We start from the raw sequence: 26,370 nt of genomic DNA, 5'->3' as shown, positions 1-26,370 counted from the left end.
TTCCTCTGGAACCTTTTTTAAAAATCGTTGGTTACATTGGCCACCCTCCAATCTTCCGGTACCACGCTCGATTTTAAGGATTAAATTACATATTACTAGCAAATAGCTCCGCAAGCTAATTTTTTCAGTTCTATCAGTACTCTGGGATGAATACCATCTGATCCAGGAGATTTGCTACTCTTCAGTTTGTAGAACTGCCCCATTACATCCTCCAGGTTTACAGAGAATTCATTAAGTTTCTCCGACTCATCAGCTTCGAATACTGTTTCTGGCACCGGTATGCCACCCAAATTTTCCTCGGTGAAGACCGACGCAAAGAATTCATTTAATCTTTCCGCTACGGCTTTGTCTTCCCTGATCGCTCCATTTACTCCTCGGTCATCTAGCGGTTCAACTGATTCTTTTGCCGGCTTCCTGCTTTTAATATACCTAAAAAAAATTTTACTATATGTTTTTGCCTCCAACGCAATCTTTTTTTCGAAGTCTCTCTTAGCCTTCCTTATCAGCGCTTTTCATTTGACTTGACATTCCTTATGCTGTTTCTTATTATTTTCAGTCGGTTCTTTCTTCCATTTTCTGAAAGATTTTCTTTTAGCTCTAATAGCTTTCTTCACCTCACTTTTTAACCACGCCGGCTGTCGTTTTGTCTTCCGTCCTCCATTTATAATACGCGGAATATATTTGGCCTGGGCTTCCAGAATGGTATTTTGAACAGCATCCATGCCTGATGTAAATTTTTGACCCTCACAGTCGCTCCTTTATTTTTTTTTTTCACTGGTCTTCTCTTTTTATCATAGTCTCCTTTTTTAAAGTTAAACACTAACGTATTTGATTTCCTATGTATACTTACTTCAAAGCTAATATCAAATCTGATCATATTATGATCACTGTTATCAAGCAGCCCCAGCATCATTACCTCCCGCACCAAATCATGTGCTCCACTAAAGTCTAGGTCTATAATTTTTCCTTCTCTCGTCGGCTCCTGTACCAGCTGCACCATAAAGCTGTCCTTGATTTCATCAAGGAATTTTACCTCCCTAGTGTGCCCCGATGTTACATTTTCCCAGTCAATATCGGGGTAATTGAAATCACTCACAGGTATCCATGGCCAATTTTCAACACGCCTTCTGCTGCTTGACCAACTGGCGAACTGACTCAGCCTTCTCCGGTGGGAGACAGTCTGCCAAGTCCATCAACTGGCATACAGAGTCCCACAAGACAAAAGACCCCCTCCGAAGGGACACCACCTTGTAGGGGTGGAGGGGCTTGTGTGTTTCAATGACTTAGAGGGCTATGCTGAAGGGTTACCCATATCAGACAGGCCTCTGAGGAGAAACAGACAAAGAGTGTCCCAACTGGGAGAGTGGTAGATGGTGACCTGAAGTTTGTATGCCCAACGGCCCAGCTGCCCTCTGAAGTTTCGTCTTCTTTACTTAAATTTCCTCTCTGCAATTGCAGTTGCCTTAACTGAGAAGAAGGGGACAACCTGCGGTCAGCCGCCGATGGCCAGTGTTTTATCCCCTGAGCAGCAAGTGCGGTGACCGCTGCGCGACGAACTGCCCACAGATGAAAGGGTTGGCGAGTTCTTTTGATTAGCGCCGGCGAAGGAGCGTCGACGCCCTTGGACCTAGAAAAAACAACTCCATTGCTCCCGAATTATTCAACCACCATGCCCAAAGGAGTGGAGGAGTGAGTTAGAGGTATATGCTGAAACGGAGGACGTTACAGCAGAACCCGAATCGGCGGAAACCACTCCCAAACACCTATGAGAAATCAAACTTGGAGTTTTTGGCTCCCGTGGAGGTTACATTGAATACCATCTGGAAGGCGCTTCGGGACCTAACGGTGGCAGTAAATAATTTTGTTTCAGATATAATTTTATTAGAGAGTTACATGGACAATTCAACTGAACCCTTTGAGAGTAAAAAATTAATATAACAAATGATTCTACATGAGCAAGAAGTGGTTATGATTTTGAAAATGATTATAGACCAGAAATTTTGAATAATAAAATGAATATTATTAAAGATGATTAATATCATTGTTTTTCCCAGAGTTCCGGGTATGACTCCTAAAGTTTTCCTCACAAATATTTCCTCAAATTATTACTTTAAAAGGAGTGAAGCCTGTGAAAACTGGGATTACTTTAATCAGTGGGATTTGAATTAGAGACTTAAGTATATGTATTGTTAAATACTTCTGGTTTTTAAAAGAGAATGTAATCAGATGTATTATTTCTAACTAATACTGGACAATAAGTATGTTTTCAATGAAATGATTTGACTATACACCGTATTGGTCTTGAAGAAGCCAACCAGATGATCAACGTGGAATAATGAATTAGATGAGTAATATCTGGGGATAATCAGGTTAATACCACGGTTTTTTTTTTTCTGTTTACTGTTTAATTGATTTCCTTATCTTGTTTCACTCTCCATATTTAGTGGTCTAAGGAAGAGAATAGAATTATCTGACTGAAATAATTCCTACATATTACTTTCTCTGTATGTCCAGCAAGTTGTTTTATCGCTTGTAAAAATTTTAATGGTTATAAAACCCCCCCCCCCCCCCCCAACAACATAAGATATAAGCATCGCCACAAGGAGACAGACCAGAGGTCCATCTAGCCCAGCACCCTGTCTCCGACAGTGGCCCATCCAGGTCACAATCACCTGACAAGATCCACCTAGCAAAGCATTTTGTACTGCTTGTCCCAGGAATAGTGGATTTTTCCCTACGTCCATTTAACAACATTCTATGGCCTTTTCCTTCAGGAAGCCGTCCAAACCTCTCTTAAACTCTGCTAAGCTAACCGCCTTAACCATTTTCTCCGGCAAAGAATTCCAGAGTCGAATTATGCGGTAAGAAAAAATTTCTCTTATTTGTTTTTAAACTTACTGCACTCCAGCTTCATCGCATGCCCCCTTGTCCTAGTATTTTTGGAAAGCGTAAACAGACGCTCCACATCTATCTGTAGAAGCTCATAAAGAGCTGGTATGATTGTATAGAGGACATGAGCATCGAGGCCTGGAACATCTTCCTCCCAAAAGAGTCCAAGGTCATAGCTTCTCTGCCTGGGGGTGCTGAGGCATAGTCTCTAGAACTTCTGGCTCTTTTGAGAGCGGACTCCACCACCATGGAGTTGTAAGGCAACTGAGGCCTATCAAAACCAGGTGTACTATGGATCCGGTACTGTGGTGTACTATGGATCCGGTACTGGGTGTCAATCTTCTTGGGCATGATAGGGACCGACAGAGGGGACTCCCAGTTCCTATCAAGGACTTCCTTGAGTACCTCGTGAAGAGGGACAGTCACAGCCTCCCTAAGAGGAGATGTGTAGCCCAGGACCTCAAGCATCTCAGACCTGGGCTCGTCCTCCACTTCCAAATGAAATGGAATACCCTCAGCCATTTCCTTTAGAAAAGGAGGGGGACAAAAGGCTCTCTGAGGAGACTTTCTCCTTTCAAGTGGAGGGGAGGGTTCAGAGGGGATACCAAAGGACTCATCTGAGAAGTACCATGGATCCTCTTCTGATTCCCATCAGCGTTCTTCATTGGTGTCTGTCAGAAGCTCCTCACAAGCCTATCTCGATTCAAGGAGCTATGTCGTCGAGAGGGGCATCAAGGAGTCAGTTCCCACCTCGACTCCAGCAAAGCTTCCTCCTCTGATATCGAGGGTATACTGGCTTGGGTGGCAGTCGACACAGAGGCCGCACAGAAGGCTGAGGCTTGGCAGGGCCACAGAGGGTTGGATGGTAGGTGCAAGCTCCCCCGACACCGATGCACAGCGCTGCAAGATGCCATCCAGCAGCTCAGGGAGCAAGGCCCGGATATGCTCATCGAGGGTTGACACTGGGAAAGACTGGGTGTGGGCTCCGAGACAGGCTGCAGAACAGATGGGCCCAAAACAGGAGTTGGGTCCTGGTTGCCTGGAAACAGATGCACTGGCACCTCCTAGACAGAGGGAAAGCAAACCTCCCAGCGTCAAGGCTTCTCGGGTGCCAAGTCCCTTGATGCCCAGAGCTCCCAGTACCATGTGACAAGGATGGCCGATGCTGATGCTTCTTGGCCTTCATCCGAAGCTCGGTGTTGAGACTCTCGGTGCCGACAATGACAATGTGAATCCTCATGTCACCTTGCAGTTGGGTCGACACTGGCAGTTCCGGGGGCCCTGTCCAACAGTCAGCGTTGAGGCAAATGGAGACCCACTCGACGTACTACTGCTGCCAGTGTCTCTGGGTCTCGAGGCAACCATAGGGACCGATGCTCCTGATGCTGTTTTTTGACGTTCATGCCACCGACCTTGATGCCGATGACCCGGACTTGGCTCCAAAAATCTTTTCTCACTGAGTCTCTCTGGACAGTTGCGTCCATTCCTTCATCTGAAAACAAAGGACACAATCAGCAGGGATATGGTTGAGCCCTAGACACTGCTGACACCAAGAATGGGTATCTGTGGCAGAGACTGTCTGACTGCACCAGGTACAGTGCTTAAAGACACTGGGAGCTTTAGAGGACATGGACAGAAACACTTAAGACGCTAAATCAAAAGACATGATGGTGCCTGAAAAAAAGGGGCAAGGCACCAGGAAAAAAAAGATGGGAAAGACCCGACCGGAGGCCAGGCCTAAATGCGGCCTAGCGGATGGAAAACAAAGGAAACTTAATAAAGGACAAATAAAGTAAAAAGGTACAGGAAGAGAAGCAGAAAAAAATGCACAAAAAGGCACAGAGAAAAACATCGAAAGGCACAAAAAAACCCCAAAGCTCTTCAGACCGGAAATGAAGAGAATCGGAGACGCAGTCTTCTCACCACAGTAAAAAAAGAAATGTGGTAGCCACACACGAGTGGCGGGTGGGAAGGCACCTGCACATGCGCGGTGAAGCATGTCTAGCGCTCTACAAAGTTCTTATGGCTTGTTAATAAATCCCAGACCAGGCAACGCAGCGCCATGTTACCCGCTTGTGAGAATTAATGCCCTGCTTGTCCTCTAAGAACACAGAATGTTGCTGGCCATGACAGCTGACAAGACCATGGCTAGTTTAATGAAACCTAACATATAATATATTATATGTTAGGTTTCATTAGTCATGGTCTTGTCAGCTGTCATGGCCAGCAAAAGTCTATAATAAGCAGAGGAAATCTAATATAATAATTTGCACCTCCAACGTTCTGAAGCTGACTCCGTGGCAGCGTTGCCAGGGAAACAAACGCGAGTCAGAAGGAGAAGGGACCAACCACAGGCAATTGCACTCGCTCTCACTGCCCCGCCCTCAATGCCTGCCCGTCTATAACCACTAAAAACACACCAGCACAAAAGCTCAGAGTTCTCAGCCTCGAATACTACTACCCGCCAAACAAAAGATAAACATTTTTAGAGCAAACAAACTTTTCATACAAAATTACCATGAGAAGTCGCATCAGAAAATCTTGCGTCTCAAGATGCTTTTGTTTTGTCCTCCAGCTCCTGCGACAGAATGACAAGCTGCAGCACTGGCAGGGGGTGTAGCCAGACTTCGGTGGGAGGGGGGTCCAGAGCCCGAGGTGAGGGGGGCAGATTTTAGCCCCCCCCCGGCGCCACCGCCACCAACTTTGACGACCCCTGCCAACGATCCTCTCGACCCTTCCTCCCGCCGACGACCCTCTCGACCCCCCTCCCGCCGCCAACTCGCCGCTGCCGCCACCGTTGTCGCCGTGGGCTACCTTTTCTGGCAGGGGACCCCAATCCCCGCCAGTCGAGGTCCTCTTCTTCCTGCGAAGGCTTGTTCTGTTTCTGACGTCCTGCACGTTGTACATCAGACTCACAGAAACAGAACGAAGCCTTCGCGGGAAGAAGAGGACCTCAGCTGGCGGGGATTGGGGTCCCCTGCCAGCAAAGGTAGCCCACGGCGGTGGCGGCGGGGTTGAGAGGGTCGTTGGCAGGGGGGCCCAGGCCCCCATGGCCCCACGTAGCTACACCACTGGCTCTGTGGAAGCCGCCTCAACCCCTCAGCTGCTCTCATCCTCCAGGCTTCTCCTTTCTTCTCCGTCCTCCTCATCATTTAACTGCCTGATGGATGGGAAATCTTTGAACCCGCAAATGAAATGCTAAAATCTTGCAAGTAATGTAGAATTTTTTTTTCATTCCTTCTTGAAACAGATCTGGACAAACGTCATCACAATTAGCTCCAAAAATCCTTGATTCATAGAAATAACCACACGCATTAACCTTTCGCAATCGCTTCTCTAACTCCTTTCTCCTCCTCCGCCTCCTCACGCTGCAGGATGCTTCGCTCTACCCCATCCCCAGCACATGCAGCCAAGCACATTTCTCCTAACACTTCCCTTAAAAACATTAATGGCAGAAGGTCATACCTTGCGCGCCCGTTTCATTTCAATGAGAAACGGGCTTTTTTATTTACTAGTGTGTAATAAAATAAAGTTGGATTCTAAAACAAAAGTTCAACCATCATACATTTGAATGACATTCTGATAATTCTGATCAGAATGCAGTTTCCAGAATTTGCATGCTTCAGCTCTGTAATTAAGCTAATGAGCTCAACTTCAGAAAGGGAAGTGGAAGGTTTTAATAGCTTTTGTGAACTGTTGAACTTTCTTTGAAGAAAAGCAATTCACTATCATCAAATGCAGGGCCGGTCTTAGGCAGGGGCGACAGGAGCAGTCGCACAGGGCCTCGCGCCTCCAGGGGCCCCACAGTGCTTCCTCTCGCTCCCTGCCATGCGATCCTCAGCTTTCCAGCTGCCCTGCGTTTAAAAAGTTTCAGCAGCAGCGAAAAAGCAGGCTTGCCTCTAGCCTTTAAGCCTTCCCTTCTTTCTCAGTGTGCACTGTGCTGCCTTTCTCTGATGCAATTTCCTGTTTCCAGTTTCTGCTGCGACTTTTTAAATGCAGGGCGGCTGGAAGGAAAGGAGGGCTGTGGAAAACTGAGGGCACAGATGGGGCTGAGGTTGGGGACAAACTCGGGGGCTGAAAGGGAGGGGGTAAAGTTGGGGGCTGGGCAAGTCACTGGACATGGAGGGGGCAGAGGAGAATCGCTGGACATGGATGGGAGGGGAAGGGAGGGAAGGGGACAGAGGAGAATCACTGGATGTGGATCAGAGGGGAGGACAGGGGGCAAAGGAGAATTGCTGGACATGGGAAGGAGGGCAGAGGAGAATTGCTGGACATGGATGGGTGAGGAGGGCAGGGGAGAGAGGAGAGTTGCTGGACATTGATGGATGAAGGGAGGGGAGGGCAGGAGAAATGCTGGACATGGATGGAGGTGAGGGAAAACAGGAAGGAGATGCACATGGATGGAGGGGAGGGGAGAGAGGAGAAATGCTGGACATGGATGGGAGGGGAGTTGATGGACATTGATGGATGGAGGGGAGGGCAGGGGAGCGAGGAGAGTTGCTGGACACTGATGGATGGAGGGGAGGGCAGGAGAAATACTGGACATGGATGGAGATGAGCGAAGACAGGAAGGAGATGCACATGGATGGAGGGGAGGGGAAGAGGAGAAATGCTGGATATGGATGGGAGGGGAGGGGACAGAGGAAAATCACTGGATGTGGATGAGAGGGGAGGACAGGGGCAAAGGAGAATTGCTGGACATAAATGGAAGGAGGCAGAGGAGAATTGCTGGTCATGGATGGGTGGGGAGGCAGGGGAGAGAGGAAAGTTGCTATGGATGGATGGAGGGAAGGGCAGGAGAAATGCTGGACAGGATGGAGGTGAGGGAAGACAGGAAGGAGATGCACACAGATGGAGGGGAGAGGAGACATTCTGGACACAGATGGAGGGGAGAGGAGACATTCTGGACACGGATGGAGGAGAGGGGAGAGTTGAAATGCTGGATATGGATGAGGGGAGGGAAGAGACAGGATGTGAGATGAACATGGATGGAGGGGAGGAGAGAGAGGAGAAATGCTGGACATGGATGGAGGAAAGAGGGAATAGAGAGGAAGGAGATGAATATGGATGGAGGGGAGGGAAGAAAGAAGAAGGAGATGCATACTGATGGAGATGAGGGAAAGGGAAAAGAGGAGAAAAACTGCACATGGCTGGAGAAAATAGACAAAAGCTGAATCCACTCTATACCTCCTCCAGTCAAGTCTGCGAAGGACCCAGCTTTTACCAATGGATGTGGGGCAAGAAATGAAGAAGAAAGGAGGAAAGTAAAGAAATAAATGGAAAGGAAGCCCTGGAAGTGGAGTTAAGGGAACAGATAGAGAGCAGAAGAATCAGAGACTGGGACCAACATGATCAGAAAAACAAAGTCACAAGACAACAAAGGTAGAAAAAAATCATTTTAGTGTTTGGAATATGTCCAATTTGAGAATTTACATCTGCTGTCTTATTTTGCATTGTATAGCAATGTTGTTTTTCTGGTATTGTGCTGCATGCAGAGTCTGTATGCTAATTTAATTTAAAAAAGTTGTTTTTCTTCTCCTGTACTGGTGTAATATTTTCTATGATTACTGTTTATATGCCTATGAGATGGATAAGTTATTAAGGCCTGAAGTGCCCAAACTCCCCAGACCAAAGTGACCACCACACCAACTTTCCAGGTCAGGTATTTGAGCCCACAGGAAGAAAGAGGTTAAAAAAACTGTTTTCATCAACTGCACTAAAAACACAACGAAGTCCCAAGTCTTTGAAAAGGGCTTGATGGGTGGCAAGCCTGCAAAAAAACTCTTATATTTAAAAACTTTACAAAAACTTTTTTTTTAAATTCTAGTGGCAATATGTGTCAATTATATGAAGTGTACCCTTACAGAATTGGCTTTTAGTTTGGAGACTGATATATGTAGAAGGTATTCAAACAGTTTTTGGACTGCTCTGAACAGATCAACTATATAGCTGAAAGTAGGTTGCGGATAAAGAATGCATTTGATGTTCACGGCAAAAAAATGCAAAACAGAGGCATGCTATGTGGCTATGGATGCATGGGAACAGCTACACAAACTGATTTTCCTAGAAAGAGCCTGAAATTGTGTTCTGGTTGATGCCACCTGCTGACAATCACCCCCATGTGTCTTCAGAGAATGCTCCTGGCCTTGGGTAATTAATCTGCCGTTTTTTTTCAGACACTGATGATTCATTGTGCATGCCATCTAAATGAATTAAATAATCTTAAATATTTCAGGTACCTGAGGGCCACAATCACCTGAAAACCAAAGCTAGTTAATCTACTTGATGTGCTAAAATCTAACTCTCTCTGTTTTGAAACTCCTTTGTGACAGGGCTGCATAGGCGGTCGGTGTCCCAACTGTTTGGGGAGGCTAAATGGGGCGGGGTTAGGGGTGGAGCCAGGGGCAGAGCTTATAGCCACAATTAACAGAAAAAAAATCAGTAAAAACAAGATAGTCACAATTAATACCTTTTATTAAATTTAGATATTAGATATGTATCATATGTCAAAGAATAAAGTGGTTGCTCAAAGCATATACTAACCAGAATCGCTCAACTGCAAAACACTATGCACAAATTTGTGCAAAAACACACTCAGAACCTTACTGTACCATAACACTAGGCAGACCCCAATACACCAATATACCACCCATATAGAAAATGCAGACCGTCAACAATATGAAACAAGGGATCATAATATCACAATTCTCATGTAGTGCCACAAAACACCCTTTTAGGGTGGATAGTGTTTACAATGAGCTCCTTTTATTAACAACTATATGTAGATCCTTCAAGAGGTAGTGTGTCATGATTTAGGCTCTAAAACCCTTTTTGATGTTTTGGTGCTACCTCAGTAATGCCAATACACAATCTCTCCACTGCAAAACACTATACACAAACTTGTGCAAAAACACACTCATAACCTTAGCAAACCATAACAGCACTAATTCCAAGGACAGGACGAGCTACAACCTTATGCGTGGAAAAGCAGCACTGTAATTACACGGGCTCTAAAACACCAGTACACAACCTAGTGAAACAAACAAACAAAAAAACAACACAAACAAAAAGGGCTGTAAATACTACACACTAGTAGAATACTGCATCTGATTACACATGAAAAACACATGACACAACAGATATGAAGGCAAAAACTGGAAAGTTACCTCAAGAAGTCACTCAGCATGCAGCAATACTAGAAAAATTGAAACTTACATGCAAAATATCACAGATGCACATTTCCAAAAGCTGACATATTCCAGTAATAAATTCTGAATAAAATACTTTTTTCTACCTTTGTTGTCTGATCATTTAGTTTTTCTATTCGCTTTGGTCCCAGTGTCTTCTTTCCATTTGATATTTTTCTCTCAACATGTCCACCCATCCCTCCTGTGTCCTCATGCGTCCTGTCTACCATCTGTAGCCCTGTCCCTATCCTTTCTCCAGTTTCAGCATCTGCCCTCAAAGTGTTCCAATCCAGCCCTTAAATTCAGCAATCTCCCCTCCATCCATATCCAGCATGTCTCCCCTCCCCTCATCCATGTGCATGAACTTCCTCTGTCTTTCCTCCCCTCCATCCATGTCAGCATTTCTCCTCTCTCCCTTCCACTCCATCCGTGTGCATCTCCTTCCTTGTCTTTCCTTCCCTCCATCCTGGTCCAACATTTCTCCTCTCTTCCCTCCTCTCCATCCATCCATGTCCAGCACCTTCTCTCTTTCTCTTCTACCCTTCCATCCAGTGTCATCCCTCTTTCTCTCTCCATCCTTCTACCCATTACCCTCTCCCAATCCTTCCATCTATTGTCCCCCTCTCCTTCCATCCATTGTCTCCCTCTATCTCCCCTTCCTTCTAAATAGTTCTCTCTCGACCCTTTTCCATTCAGCATGTCCTCTCTATCCCCATCCTTCCAGTGTCTTTCCTCTTTCCCTCCCTACCCTTACGTCCAGTGTCTTCCCTCTTTCGCCCTCCTTTCATTCAGCATTTCTCTGACAGCTAGGGTCTCCCTCAGTTTCTCCCCAGAGCTTTCTCTCTCTCTCCTGCCCATGTCCCCCTCTTTCTCTCCCCATCTTCCACTAATCTCTCTCTCTCCTCTTCATCCAGCATCTCTCTCTGGCTCTCCCCTGCTCTCTTCCATGTCCCCTCTTTCTCTCCCCATCTCTCTCTGGCTGTCCCTGCTCTCTTCCATATCCCCTCTTTCGCTCCCCATCTCTCTCTGGCTGTCCCCTGCTCTCTTCCATGTCCCCTCCTTCTCTCCCCATCTCTCTCTGGCTCTCCCCTGCTCTCTTCCATGTCCCCTCTTTCTCTCCCCTGCTCTTTTGAATGTCACTGGCTCTCCCCTGCACTTTTCCGCTTTCTCTCTCTCTCCTCCAGTGTCCTCATGCATCCCACCTTTCTCTTCCCTCCCCTTTTGCTTCCATCGCTCTCACTCCTTTCTCCACCCCCCTTTTCCCATTCCCTGCCATTGCTTTCCTTCCTCCCTCTTCCCCTTAGATGTGGCACCTCACATCCTCCTCTCTCCACCCCTTTGGTCTGGCAGCTGGCTGGCATGATGCATCGCTCCCCCCCCCCCGGACTAGTTCGGTATCGCTCTCCCCCTCCGCTCCTGTCATGTCTTTGAACTTCGAGGCTTCCTTCTGGTAACAGCAGCAGCATTGGCAATGATGTAAGTGCTGCTTTCAGCCTGCCCCGGAAGCACTCTCTGTATAGTTTCCCGCGTAGGAAGGACGCTGTCCAGAGAAGGCTTCTGGGGCAGGCTGAAAGCAGCGCTTACATCATTGCCGATGCTGCTGCTGCTACCGGAAGGAATCCTCGACGTTCAAAGACGACGTCACAGGACAGGAGCAGAGGGGGAGAGTGATACCGCAGTAGTCGGGGGGGGGGGGGGGTCGGTAAAGATCGCACGTTCCACACACCAGTCGGGGTGGGGGGGGGGGGGGGGGGTGGAAGGGAGATGTTCAAGGCAGCGGGAACTTCACCTGGGGCGGTCCGCCCCGCCCTTGCTGCACTTCTGGCTGGGGAGGCTTAGCCTCCCCAAGCCTCTTATACCGGGCACCTATGCAGGGCTGGTTAACATTGACCGCTATTTACCAAAAATTAATATGAAACTATAGTACAGACAGACACAGGGATCCATCTTCTTCCTTGCTCTTTTTAATATTTAAATGTAACTTCTTGCAGATGTTAGAGAGCCAAATTAAATATATGTGACTAGCTGATGAGAAAAGGTACCAAAGTTGGGAATGTGACTTATTTATACCACAAGATAGAAGGATATAAACTGCATAATCCTGCCCAATTTCATCCTTAAGCATAGAATAATTAAATATTTAAAAAGTGAGAAATGGAAGGGGTCACGTGATGCTCGAGGGAGGAGTCTGTTCCTCCGAGCCCCCGGCGATTCCCATAGCCATTAAAAGTGGCGAAAAGCAGCAGATTTTAAAAGAACGCAGCCCGGTTTGGGAGAACACATTTGCTGAAATCGGAGCAGGTAAAATCGAAATGACGGCGCGCACGGCACAAAGAAGAAGGCGCGATGGAGACTCGTGGAAGGCAAAATGGCGGCGCCTCAGTCCCGCAGGGCCTTCCATATCCTTGGCCTGGGTCACGGAATAACCACCGAGATGACAGTGGTGTTGGAGGAAACTGCTGGAAAGGCGTCTGTCCCGATTGACAATAAACGAGGGCGCATGCAAGCCCAATTCGAGGAGCTCTCAAAAGGGCGTTCCAGGTACACACGGCTGAGGTGGAGGACCGAGTGCAGGCAGTGGAGGACTCACAAACGGTTCTACAAACAAAAATAGCAGTGATAGAAGAAAGATCGGAAGACCTAGAGAAACAGGTCCGCAGGAACAATCTGCATTTGGTGGGACTCCCAGAACTAGTACCAGACAATAACTTAGTAGGGTTCCTGGAGAGCTGGCTAACAACGGAGGTGCAACTACTGGCAGGCAGCGGACCGCTGTGAGCAGAGTGTGCACATAGACTGGGACAGAAGCAGACACCCCAATCGAAGCCAAGAGTGGTAATAATGCGGATCCTAAACTATGCACATAAGCAAGCAACTGTACAGGCAATGAGAGGAGGCAGAACACTACACTATGATAACTAGAAGGTTTTGTGTTTCCAAGATTACTCAGTGGGAGTGGCAGCTCAACACAAGGCTTTCTCCTCGATTTGCTCTAAGCTTTTTGCTCTCAAAGTAAAATTTGCCCTCATATATCCAGCAAAGCTGAGGATCACACACAATGGGACAACGCGAATATACACAACGGTGGAGGAGGCCTGGGAGTTTTTGCAGCACCTGGAGACACCAGCGGGGGAAGCGTGAAGCACCAGGCAGGAGGTTCGCCACGATCAAACAGCTGAATTGACAAGCTAGAAAAGGAAGGAGAGGGGAAGGTGATGGACAATACATTGTCAATAGACTAAATGAATGGAAGTTCCTTTTCCCCCCTCATTGCAGTGTGCTTGTCATAACGGAATGGTTGAATTGAAAAATTTGGTAAGGGAAGGAGAGGAGAAAGTGGTGATAACTACTTTACTAACAAACAGTTTAATTGATCTGAAGAACCTTTCCCCCCTCCCGCATAGCTTACACTGGATTAAACTGGAGAGGATGCCCAGACGACACGAGAACTAGATGGTCAAGACTTGGGGTAAATTTAAAAGGACTGGATGTGGCTCTGGTAATCAGGGGTGGGGTGGGGAGAGGATGTTGGAAGGTTTGGGAAATAAGAGGATTCAGCTTATGGATTGGGGTAGCCGGGGGGGGGGGGGGGGGCTTAGACGTGATCGCTCCCAGTGAGAGGCTGTATGTAGGGGTATGGGGGCTGGGGGTAGAAGGGAAGATGGGTCTGGGGGGGGGGGAAGAGGGTACTCAGAAGCTAAGTGGTCATAGAGAGGGTACAGAGAGAGGGGAAGCGCAAGGGTGTGAACCTCGTGGGGGGGGGGGGGGAAGGAGGCTGGGACACCTCCCCCTAACAGATAGAAGATATCATGTGGGTAAGATAGGAAGGTGTGTAAACGAGAAATGGTGCACATGGTGATGTGGAATGTGGGAGGGATTAACTCACCGGTTAAAAGGACAAAAATTCTGCAACAGCTACATAGACAAAATATAAATATAGCCCTACTGCAAGAGACCCATTTAAACACAATAGAACATGGGAAGTTGAAAACTTGGTGGGTGGGAGAATGTATGGCAGCGGAATCCCAAGGCGGGGGCAAAAAAAGGAGGAGTAGCTATCCTGTTCAAAAAAGGAATAGTAGAAGCATCTCAAATAATTGCATCAGACCCGGAGGGGCGTTATATACTGGTGCAGGCAGTTATTAACCCTCGAAAGTATATATTTGTAATATCTATGCCCTTAATCAATATGATAAGAAATTTTACCGGACCATTACCAAGCTACTTCTGGCAAAAGAGTATGCCCTTTTGGTGGTTGGTGGGGACTTTAATGCAGCCTGGGACCCGGTACTCGATCGTTCAACTCCGCATACTACGCGAATAAAGGCTTGTGTGGTATGAGTCATATACTGGGGTTAGTAGATGTGTGGCAGGAATTGCACCCTATGGAGAGGGACTATACCCACTTGTCAAGAGTACATGCAACGCAAGCACGTATAGTGAAGATGCTTACCTGTAGCAGGTATTCTCCGAGGACAGCAGGCTGATTGTTCTCACGTGGGTCGGCGTCCACGGCGGCCCCAAGAATGGAGATTTTCCAGCAAAATCTTCAAAATCTTTGCGATAGCCAGTAGATCGCGGAACAGACGCACCGCGCATGCGCGGCCATCTTCCCGCCTCAGTTAAATGAAAAGCAAATAAAGCAGAACACAACAACTCCAAAGGGGAGGAGGGCGGGTTGGTGAGAACAATTAGCCTGCTGTCCTCGGAGAATACCTGCTACAGGTAAGTATCTTCGCTTTCTCCAAGGACAAGCAGGCTGCTTGTTCTCACATCTGGGGTATCCCTAGCCTCCAGGCTCACTCAAAACAACGGCGAGGACATAACAGAGATTAACCTACGAAGAACTGAGAGTGCAGCCTGGAACAGAACAAAATGGGACTAAGGGGGTGGAGTTGGATTCTAGACCCCAAACAGATTCTGCAACACCGACTCACCGAACCGACTGTCATGTCGGGTATCCTGCTGAAGGTAGTAATGAGATGTGAATGTGTGGACTGATGACCACGTCACAGCCTTGCAAATCTCTTCTATAGTGGCAGACCTCAAGTGAGTCACTGATGCTGCCATGGCTCTAACACTATGAGCCGTGACATGACCCTCAAGAGTCAACCCAGCTTGGGCATAAGTGAAGGATATGCAATCTGCTAGCCAATTTGAAATGGTGCGTTTCCCGACAGCGACTCCCGTTCCTGTTGGGATCAAAAGAAACAAATATTTGGGCGGACTGTCTGAAGGGGCTTGTCCGCTCCACATAGAAGGCCAATGCTCTCTTGCAGTCCAATGTATGCAACTGACGTTCAGCAGGGTGGGTATGAGGACGGGGAAAAAAATGTTGGCAAGACAACTGACTGGTTCAGATGGAACTCCGACACCACATTCGGCAAGAATTTAGGGTGCGCGCGGAGGACTACTCTGTTATGATGAAATTTAGTATAAGGAGCATGGGCTACCAAGGCTTGGAGCTCACTGATTCTACGAGCTGAAGTAACCGCCACCAAGAAAATGATCTTCCAGGTCAAGTACTTCAGATGGCAGGAATTCAGTGGCTCAAAAGGAGGCTTCATCAGCTGGGTGAGAATGACGTTGAGATCCCATGACACTGGTGGAGGTTTGACCGGGGGCTTTGACAAAAGCAAACCTCTCATGAAGCGAACAACTAAAGGCTGTCCAGATAGGCTTACCCTCTACACAATAATGGAAAGCACTAATTGCACTAAGATGAACGCACCGACACCTCATGTATGGAGGGGGAGCGCTCCTCCCGGCGTTAACGCTTTCCGAGTGCCAAATCCTTCGACGCCCCAGAGCTCCCGGTATCGTGTCTCAAAGGAGACCGGTGCCGATGCTTCTTAGCCTTTGCTTGAAGCACGTCACCGGTACTCCTCGATATCGACGAAGAGGACGTGGAATCCAGACGCCTACTAGGGTAAAAAACTAAGAAAAAAAGTGTTTTTTTTAAAAACTGGAAAACGAAAAAAAGAGGAAAAAGGCGTCCTAAAACAAAAAGAAAGCGCTAAATGCTAGCAAAGGGCGCGTAAGTTTTTCCTGGGACCTACGGGAGACCGACATGCAGCCGCTCTCCACCACAGAAAAAACTGAGACAGGAATGGACGCGCGCGGGCAGGAAGATGGCCGCGCATGCGTGGTGCGTCCGCGCTACTGGCTGTCGCAAAGGTTTTGAAGATTTTGCTGGAAAATCTCCGTTCCTGGGCCGCCGTGGACGCCGACCCACATGTGAGAAACAAGCAGCCTGCTTGTCCTCGGAGAAAGATAGCAAAAGAGGAATTTGGAAAGATAAGAAAGTCAGAGATAGGCCCATATGCTATATCTGATCAAGGAGACCCTGTTGAGGAAATGGGAAGGGTACAAGATAACAAATGTTGAGCATGTGCAGGACCCGGTGCTATATTGGGAGGCAGCTAAGGCAGTGCTTCGAGGGGAAATCATAAGCTACACACATCCTATGAAGACAGCACGGGATAAGGAAATTATGCGCTTGGGGTATTATTAAGGAAGACAAGACAACAGGGAGCATAGACAAAAACTTATAGAAATACAAACAGCATTGAACACACTATTACACCAGAGGGCAATTAAATCACAAGCATACTATCGATTCCAGTTGCATAAACATGGTAACAAGGCAGGTAGATTACTAGCAAGGCTAATAGATCAACGCAAGGGCCGGCAACATATCACTACCATCCGAAATAGTAAGAGTCAAATGGTACACACAGATCGGGATATTTGTGAGGCCTTCCAAAAATACTATAGCGATTTGTATGGGGTTCCTGTAGATTAAGGCCTAAGGGGAGAACTATACTTGGAGAATATCCAACTACCCACAGTGAGCTGAAAAGAAGGCGATAGATTGAATGCCCCAATATCAGAAGATGAGGTGGGGGTGATAATAAGTCAAAGCCCATTAATGAAGGCACCTGAAGTAGATAGATTTCGGGCAGAATTCTACAAATTGATGGGGGTGGAGGTTCTCCCAGTACTTACTAATTACTTTAACAAATGTGTAGAATAGGAACAAGTGCCCCCCTTGTTGGCCAAGGCCCAGATAGTGGTCTTACCCAAACCGGGCAGAGATCCTGCTAAAACAGAGTCCTATAGGCCAATATCGCTTTTAAATTTTGAGGCTAAACTTTTTCCTAAAATTATGGCGAACCGCATGGCTAGGGTACTGCCTAATTTGATACATGAGGCACAAGTGGGGTTCATGAGAGGGTGCACGGTGGCTAAGAACATGTGCACCATCTTGGCAACACTGGAATACAGGGATCGCAAAGGTTTCAATCAGTACTGGTCAGTTTTGATGCCGAGAAAGTCTTCGATACGGTGCACTGGGAATTTATGTTTGCATGTTTGAAGGCATACGAATTTGATTTGATTTATTTATTTATTGCATTTGTATCCCACATTTTCCCACCTATTTGCAGGCTCAATGTGGCTAGTTTTGTTATGACATAGTCATTCTAGGAAGGTTTGTATCAGTCATTAGGGCTTTATATGCGAATCCACAGGCGATGATATTAGTTAATGGGTGGGAGTCAGAAGCGATTTGGATATGCCGGGGAATGCGTCAGGGCTGTCCACTGTCACCCTTGCTTTTTGTGTTAACACTAGACCCCTTAGTCCGAGATATAATGGGGAACCCAGAGATACAGGGAGTCCAGATAGGATCACACTGTTTTAAAGTGGCAGCCTTTGCCGATGACTTGCTAGTTCATTTACAAAATCCACAAAGCTCACTGCAGGTGCTCCTGGACTCCTTTAAAGAATACGGGGATTCTGCGGGTTTCAGACTGAATTTTGATAAATCAGAAGCCCTACCGTCCTCGCCACAGATTAAAAGTCTATGGGATGGGGAGTTTCCGCTGAAGTGGGCGATAGGATCATTTAAATACCTGGGGATCTATTTAACTATGGAACTTAGTACATAAGTACATAAGCACTGCCATACTGGGAAGAGACCAAGGGTCCATCAAGCCCAGCATCCTGTCTCCAACAGTGGCCAATCCAGGCTTCAAAAACCCGGCAACTCTCCCCCCCCCCCCCCAAAAAAAAAAAAATTAATAATGTTCAATGGACTTTTCCCTCAGGAATCTGTCCAAACCCCCTTTAAATTCCGTAAGGCCAGCTGCTGTCACTACATTCTCCAGCAACGAGTTCCAGAGTCTAACTACACGCTGAGTAAAGAAAAACTTTCTCCTATTTGTTTTAAATCTACCATATTCTAGCTTCATCTTGTGTCCCCTGGTTTTGTTGTTGTTTGAAAGTGTAAACAATCAAACTTAAAAACTTATATGGGTTAAATGTGAGAATATTACTGGAAGCTACTGAGAAACAACTACAAAAATGGAGAGACCTACCGATCTCATTACTAGGAAGAGTAGGCTTAATACAAATGGTTATATTCCCAATATGGTTATATGCCCTTCAGAGTTTGCCAATAAGGCTAATGCAGAAAAAGTGAGAAATGTCTATCAATAAAAAGTAATTAATCCCAGAAATCACATACCCCATTTTTAGGTACTTTTTAGTGCTTGTGGATGAAGCCCCCAAGCAAGGCTGCCGAGAGACTGGGCCGGGCCCGGCGCAAGGCCGTCCCTGCCACCCCGCCCCCGAGGTTGCCACCGCTCCCCCCCGAGATCGCAGCAGCCACTGCTCCCCCTCCACCCCCTCCAAGGTCGCCGCCGCCGCTCCCCCCTCCACCCCTCCCGAGGTCGCCGCCGCTCCACCCCTCCCGTCCGCCACCGGGCCGGGCCCCCTGCAATGAAATTGCAGTCTCACCTCCGTGAAAGCAGCGCTGCAGGCAGCAGAACGCCTCCCTTCGGCCCTCCTTCCCTCCTTGTGTCCCGCCCTCGCGGAAGTTACGTCAGACGAGGGCAGGACACAAGGAGGGAAGGAGGGCCGAAGGGAGGCGTTCTGCTGCCTGCAGCGCTGCTTTCACGGAGGTGAGACTGCGATTTTAATGCAGGGGGCAGACGGTCGATAACGGAGGGTGGGTGGGACTGCAGTGGGCCCGGGGAATTTTGTCCCCCTGCCCCCCTCTCGGCAGCTATGCCCCTAAGTATACGTACAATTCTGGACACTGTGCCTTCAAAAAGATATAAATAGAATGGCTACTACAACGGTCAGTGATCTTTGTTACAAAGCATATAGGGGACAGATTTAAAGATTTGGGTATGCTTGGAGGAAAGGCAGGAAAGGGGAAATATGATAACATAACATCCAACATTTCTATACCGCAAATACTTCTAAAAAAAAAAGTAGTTCATTGTGGTTTACAAAAATCAAGAAAATGTAACACATCTTCCAAGAATATACATAACTAGAATTAAAATCAAAACTACCAGGAAAATACAATAAACTGGCAATTAAAAATGAAATAGAGATTTAAACACTGATACAAAAAAGTTTTCAAGTCTTTTCTAAAAGATTAGTCCTTGATTTGATTTAAGCTGACAGGAAGAAACTTCCAGTGTTTAGCAGCCTGCAATGTCCAAGTTCAATTACATATACTCTTTTATCTTTGAAACTAGAAATTAAAAGATAACTGTGTTTTTAACTTTTATATTTTTGAGGGTGAGATGAGAACCAACAAATGCATATACTGCACTGCACTACCATTTAGGATCTTAAACAGAAAACAATAACATTTAAACAGAAGTCTACATTCGACTGGTAGTCATTGAAATTCTATTAAATATGGAAAATAAAAATGAGGATGTTATAATGCCTTTGTATCGCTCCAACAACTGCACCTTGAATTCTATGCGCAATTCTGGTCACTGCATCTCAAAAAAGATATAGTTGAATCAAAAAGGTACAGAGAAGGGTGACGAAAATGATAAAGGGAATGGGACAAATTCCCTATGAGGAAAGGCTAAAGCTAATAGGGTTCTTCAGCTTGGAGGAAAGCCGGTTGAGGGGAGATATGGTAAAGGTCCATAAAATAATGAGTGGAGTGGAAAGGGTTCACGTGAAGCGTCTGTTTACTCTTTCCAAAAATACTAGGACTAGGGGGCATGCAATGAAGCTACAAAGTAGTAAATTTAAAACAAATCGGAGAAAACGTTTCTTCACTCAACGTACAATTAAACTCTGGAATTCGCTGCCAAAGAATGTAGTAAAAACAGTTAGCTCAGCAGGGTTTAAAAAAGGTTTGGATGGCTTCCTAAAGGAAAAGTCCATAGACCATTATTAAAATGGACTTGGGGAAAATCCACTGCTTATTTCTAGGATAAGCCACATAAAACTACTACTACTACTTAACATTTCTAGAGCGCTACTAGGGTTACGCAGCGCTGTACAAATTAACAATAAGGACAGTCCCTGCTCAGAAGAGCTTACAATCTAAAGGACGAAATGTCAAGTTGGGGTAGTTTAGATTTCCTGAGAAAAGGTGTAGTGATTAGGTGCCGAAGGCGACATTGAAGAGGTGGGCTTCAATTGTACTTTTTTGGGATTTTGCCAGGTACTTGTGACCTGGATTGGCCACTGTTGGAAACACGATACTGGGCTTGATGGACCTTCAGTCTGTTCCAGTATGGCAACATTTACGTACTTAAAGAGAATATCAAACATATCACGGTATTTTGAACAGTCAGCAATTTCTTCGCGATAGCTTTAGGACAATCCAAATAGACATTACAGTAATTGATTTGGGACAATAGTAAAGCCTGAACCAAAAGTTGAAAATCTTGCTTTCTAAACAAATTTATGAATTCTCCTCAATTTCCTCATTAAATAAAATGCTTTCTTGTTGAGTAGGTTGACCTGTGAATTTAATGAAAGTGTGCCAGTAAACATTACTCCTAAAATTTTGAGAGAAGAGACAAGTTTGTACAGAGACATTTAAATATATCTGTGACATAGATGCACAGGAGACAGGTCTCTTTCAATTTAAAGGATGTTCTGGAACAAGGGAGGTTAGATTGAAGGTGAACGGGGACAGACTCAACAGTGAAAGGGTGACAGATGCATGGAATGTCCTCTCACTAGAGATGATGGAGACAAGGCCTGTATCTGAATTTTAAAAAAGCATGGGACCAGCACAGAGGATCTCTTAGAGAAGAAAGGAATTTTAGAGCTTAGTAGTTGGCCGGTATGGATGGGCAGACCTGACAGGCCATGTGGTCTTCTTTATCCATCATCATTTTCTGTGTTTAATTTTTCACCCAAGTTTATTTTATAATAATTTTACAGAATATCAATCAACAAAAACCCATACTGAAACATAGAAACAGAAAACATTCAACCAGAGATGAGGGGGTACAATGAGGAAAAAATTATAACTCATATGAGAGGATGGCCATGTTAAGTAGAGACTTGTAGTGTCTAGTCTGTGATTGCTGGAGAGAGAATTTTCTAACAAAGACCATGTGCGATGACTGATAAATATACTTCCCATTTGCTATGACCAAGTCATATTTGTGACCTTGAAGACTGAGTTCCACCAACAATGCATGCAATAAAGAATAAGATGTTTAATAGTTTCCTCTGGTACAGTGGGACTTATTATTCCAGAGAATTGAGTTTCAAAATACATAGAAGAAATTATTTTCCAAACCTCTAGTCAAAAAGCATAGGTCTCTGGACAAGAGAACAGCATATGTATTAATGTACCTTTTTAAGTGCTGTATGGCTTTACAGGAGTCCCTATTGCTAGGTGGCTAATCAAGTATTATAGTCTATATAATCACAACCAAGCACACAGACCAGGTAGATGTCCAGAAGCACTTCCACTGGCTTGGAATTATTTTAATTTTCAAGTCATAAGACCAAGCTCCTTCAAACCCCCTCATAGCTGGTCCAAAGGAGCCACAAATAGTTTATAAAGGTGTGAAGCTTCATGACACAATGTATTTATCTGGGTCACAAAATGCAGAACAGAAGGATCCTCTACCAACTGCCTAGGGACCTGCTTAGAGAGATCTGATACAATGATCTAACTGTATCCTTATACAATAACTAAATGAGAGGAGATAAAACCTTTGTGACAAGGATACAAATGACAAAAGTTGAGCCCCTTCCATCATGTCTAATATTAGGGTGTCCAGGACATGAGCACATTTCACCACTTCTATCTGTCTATGAAGGATGGGCAGACTGGATGGGCCATTTGGCCTTTATCTGCCGTCATGTTTGTATGTTCTTCATTGGCTTCCCTACTATGGCAAATTCAATTTAAGATTTTGTTACAGATTTATAAATCTTTGAACAATAAAGTACTTATTGTCAATGCAGTGACTTTAAAAACCTACCAGCCCTCAGCCCCAGAAGTACACAGAATCTCTGAGAGGAAGGGGGTAATAGATGGCATGGATGGGCAGATTTGATAGGCCATATGGTCTTTATCTGCTCGCATTTTTCTATGTTTCTAATATAGAATTCAACCTTTTGGCGGAAAGACTGGAACTCAGTTATGTCTCTATTGAGCAGGGACTGTCTCTCTGTGTCAGGTGTTCAGCGCTGCGTGCGTCTGGTAGCGCTATACAAATGTTAATAAAGCGAATGCTACATACCTGTAGAAGGTATTCTCCGACGACAGCAGGCTGATTGTTCTCACTGATGGGTGACGTCCACGGCAGCCCCTCCAATCGGAAACTTCACTAGCAAAGTCCTTTGCTAGTCCTCGCGCGCCCATGCGCACCGCGCATGCGCGGCCGTCTTCCTGCCCGAACCGGCTCGTGTTCGTCAGTCCCATATGTAGCAAGATAAAACAAGGGAAGACACAACTCCAAAGGGGAGGTGGGCGGGTTTGTGAGAACAATCAGCCTGTTGTCCTCGGAGAATACCTTCTACAGGTATGTAGCATTCGCTTTCTCCGAGGACAAGCAGGCTGCTTGTTCTCACTGATGGGGTATCCCTAGCCCCCAGGCTCACTCAAAACAACAAACATGGTCAATTGGGCCTCGCAACAGCGAGGACATAACTGAGATTGACCTAACAATTTATCCAACTAACTGAGAGTGTAGCCTGGAACAGAATAAAACATGGGCCTAGGGGGGTGGAGTTGGATCCTAAACCCCGAACAGATTCTGAAGCACTGACTGCCCAAACCGACTGTCGCGTCGGGTATCCTGCTGCAGGCAGTAATGAGATGTGAATGTGTGGACAGATGACCACGTCGCAGCTTTGCAAATCTCTTCAATAGTGGCTGACTTCAAGTGGGCTACCGACGCTGCCATGGCTCTAACATTATGAGCCGTGACATGACCCTCAAGAGCCAGCCCAGCCTGGGTGTAAGTGAAGGAAATGCAATCTGCTAGCCAATTGGATATGGTGCATTTCCCCACAGCCACTCCCCTCCTGTTGGGATCAAAAGAAACAAACAATTGGGCGGACTGTCTGTTAGGCTGTGTCCGCTCCAGATAGAAGGCCAATGCTCTCTTGCAGTCCAATGTGTGCAGCTGACGTTCAGCAGGGCAGGAATGAGGACGGGGAAAGAATGTTGGCAAGACAATTGACTGGATCAGATGGAACTCCGACACAACCTTTGGCAAGAACTTAGGGTGAGTGCGGAGGACTACTCTGTTATGATGAAATTTGGTGTAAGGGGCCTGGGCTACCAGGGCCTGAAGCTCACTGACTCTACGAGCTGAAGTAACTGCCACTAAGAAAATGACCTTCCAGGTCAAGTACTTCAGATGGCAGGAGTTCAGTGGCTCAAAAGGAGGTTTCATCAGCTGGGTGAGAACGACATTGAGATCCCATGACACTGTAGGAGGTTTGACGGGGGACTTTGACAAAAGCAAACCTCTCATGAAGCGAACAACTAAAGGCTGTCCTGAGATCGGTTTACCTTCCACACGGTAATGGTATGCACTGATTGCACTAAGGTGAACCCTTACAGAGTTGGTCTTGAGACCAGACTCAGACAAGTGCAGAAGGTATTCAAGCAGGGTCTGTGTAGGACAAAAGCGAGGATCTAGGGCCTTGCTGTCACACCAGACGGCAAACCTCCTCCATAGAAAGAAGTAACTCCTCTTAGTGGAATCTTTCCTGGAAGCAAGCAAGATGCGGGAGACACCCTCTGACAGACCCAAAGAGGCAAAGAGGCAAAGTCTACGCTCTCAACATCCAGGCCGTGAGAGCCAGAGACTGGAGGTTGGGATGCAGAAGCGCCCCTTCGTCCTGTGTGATGAGGGTCGGAAAACACTCCAATCTCCACGGTTCTTCGGAGGACAACTCCAGAAGAAGAGGGAACCAGGTCTGACGCGGCCAAAAAGGAGCAATCAGAATTATGGTGCCTCGGTCTTGCTTGAGTTTCAACAAAGTCTTCCCCACCAGAGGTATGGGAGGATAAGCATAGAGCAGACCTTCCCCCCAGTCCAGGAGGAAGGCATCCAATGCCAGTCTGCCGTGGGCCTGGAGCCTAGAGGGACTTTGTGGTTGGCTCGAGATGCAAAGAGATCTACCAAGGGGGTGCCCCACTCCTGGAAGATCTGGCGCACTACTCTGGAGTTGAGCGACCACTCGTGAGGTTGCATAATCCTGCTCAGTCTGTCGGCCAGACTGTTGTTTACGCCTGCCAGGTATGTGGCTTGGAGCACCATGCCGTGACGGCGAGCCCAGAGCCACATACTGACGGCTTCCTGACACAGGGGGCGAGATCCGGTGCCCCCCTGCTTGTTGATGTAATACATGGCAACCTGGTTGACTGTCTGAATTTGGATAATTTGGTGGGACAACCGATCTCTGAAAGCCTTCAGAGCGTTCCAGACCGCTCGTAACTCCAGGAGATTGATCTGCAGATCGCGTTCCTGGAGGGACCAGCTTCCCTGGGTGTGAAGCCCATCGACATGAGCTCCCCACCCCAGGAGAGACGCATCCGTAGTCAGCACTTTTTGTGGCTGAGGAATTTGGAAAGGACGTCCCAGAGTCAAATTGGACCAAATTGTCCACCAATACAGGGATTTGAAAAACTCGTGGACAGGTGGATCACGTCTTCTAGATCCCCAGCAGCCTGAAACCACTGGGAAGCTAGGGTCCATTGAGCAGATCGCATGTGAAGGCGGGCCATGGGAGTCACATGAACTGTAGAGGCCATGTGGCCCAGCAATCTCAACATCTGCCGAGCTGTGATCTGCTGGGACGCTCGCACCCGCGAGATGAGGGACAACAAGTTGTTGGCTCTCGCCTCTGGGAGATAGGCGCGAGCCGTCCGAGAATCCAGCAGAGCTCCTATGAATTCGAGTTTCTGCACTGGGAGAAGATGGGACTTTGGATAATTTATCACAAACCCCAGTAGCTCCAGGAGGCGAATAGTCATCTGCATGGACTGTAGAGCTCCTGCCTCGGATGTGTTCTTCACCAGCCAATCGTCGACATATGGGAACACGTGTACCCCCAGCCTGCGAAGCGCCGCTGCTACTACAGCCAAGCACTTCGTGAACACTCTGGGCGCAGAGGCGAGCCCAAAGGGTAGCACACAGTACTGGAAGTGACGTGTGCCCAGCTGAAATCGCAGATACTGTCTGTGAGCTGGCAGTATCGGGATGTGCGTGTAGGCGTCCTTCAAGTCCAGAGAGCATAGCCAATCGTTTTCCTGAATCATGGGGAGAAGGGTGCCCAGGGAAAGCATCCTGAACTTTTCCTTGACCAGATATTTGTTCAGGGCCCTTAGGTCTAGGATGGGACGCATCCCCCCTGTTTTCTTTTCCACAAGGAAGTACCTGGAATAGAATCCCAGCCCTTCTTGCCCGGATGGCACGGGCACGACCGCATTGGCGCTGAGAAGGGCGGAGAGTTCCTCTGCAAGTACCTGCTTGTGCTGGAAGCTGTAAGACTGAGCTCCCGGTGGACAATTTGGAGGTTTGGAGGCCAAATTGAGGGTGTATCCTTGCCGGACTATTTGAAGAACCCACTGATCGGAGGTTATGAGAGGCCACCTTTGGTGAAAAACTTTCAACCTCCCTCCGACCAGTAGATCGCCCGGCACTGACACTTGGATGGCGGCTATGCTCTGCTGGAGCCAGTCAAAAGCTCGTCCCTTGCTTTTGCTGGGGAGCCGAGGGGCCTTGCTGAGGCGCACGCTGCTGACGAGAGCGAGCGCGCTGGGGCTTAGCCTGGGCCGCAGGCTGTCGAGAAGGAGGATTGTACCTATGCTTGCCAGAAGAGTAGGGAACAGTCTTCCTTCCCCCATAAAAACGTCTACCTGTGGAGGTAGAAGCTGAAGGCTGCCGGCGGGAGAACTTGTCGAAAGCGGTATCCCGCTGGTGGAGCTGCTCTACCACCTGTTCGACCTTCTCTCCAAAAATATTATCCGCACGGCAAG

General features: G+C 47.0%; 1 protein-coding gene across 1 annotated transcript in view; it reads right to left on the bottom strand.

Moving 5' to 3' along the window:
* The window catches only part of KMT2B (lysine methyltransferase 2B), an 880,409-nt gene that overhangs the window by 99,840 nt on the left and 754,199 nt on the right, over positions 1–26,370 (bottom strand).

This window comes from Microcaecilia unicolor, chromosome 8, assembly GCF_901765095.1.
Source record: "Microcaecilia unicolor chromosome 8, aMicUni1.1, whole genome shotgun sequence".
Lineage (NCBI taxonomy): Eukaryota > Metazoa > Chordata > Amphibia > Gymnophiona > Siphonopidae > Microcaecilia > Microcaecilia unicolor.
The sequence above is the reverse complement of the archived record's forward strand: the minus strand, read 5'-3'. Positions and strand labels throughout refer to the sequence as shown.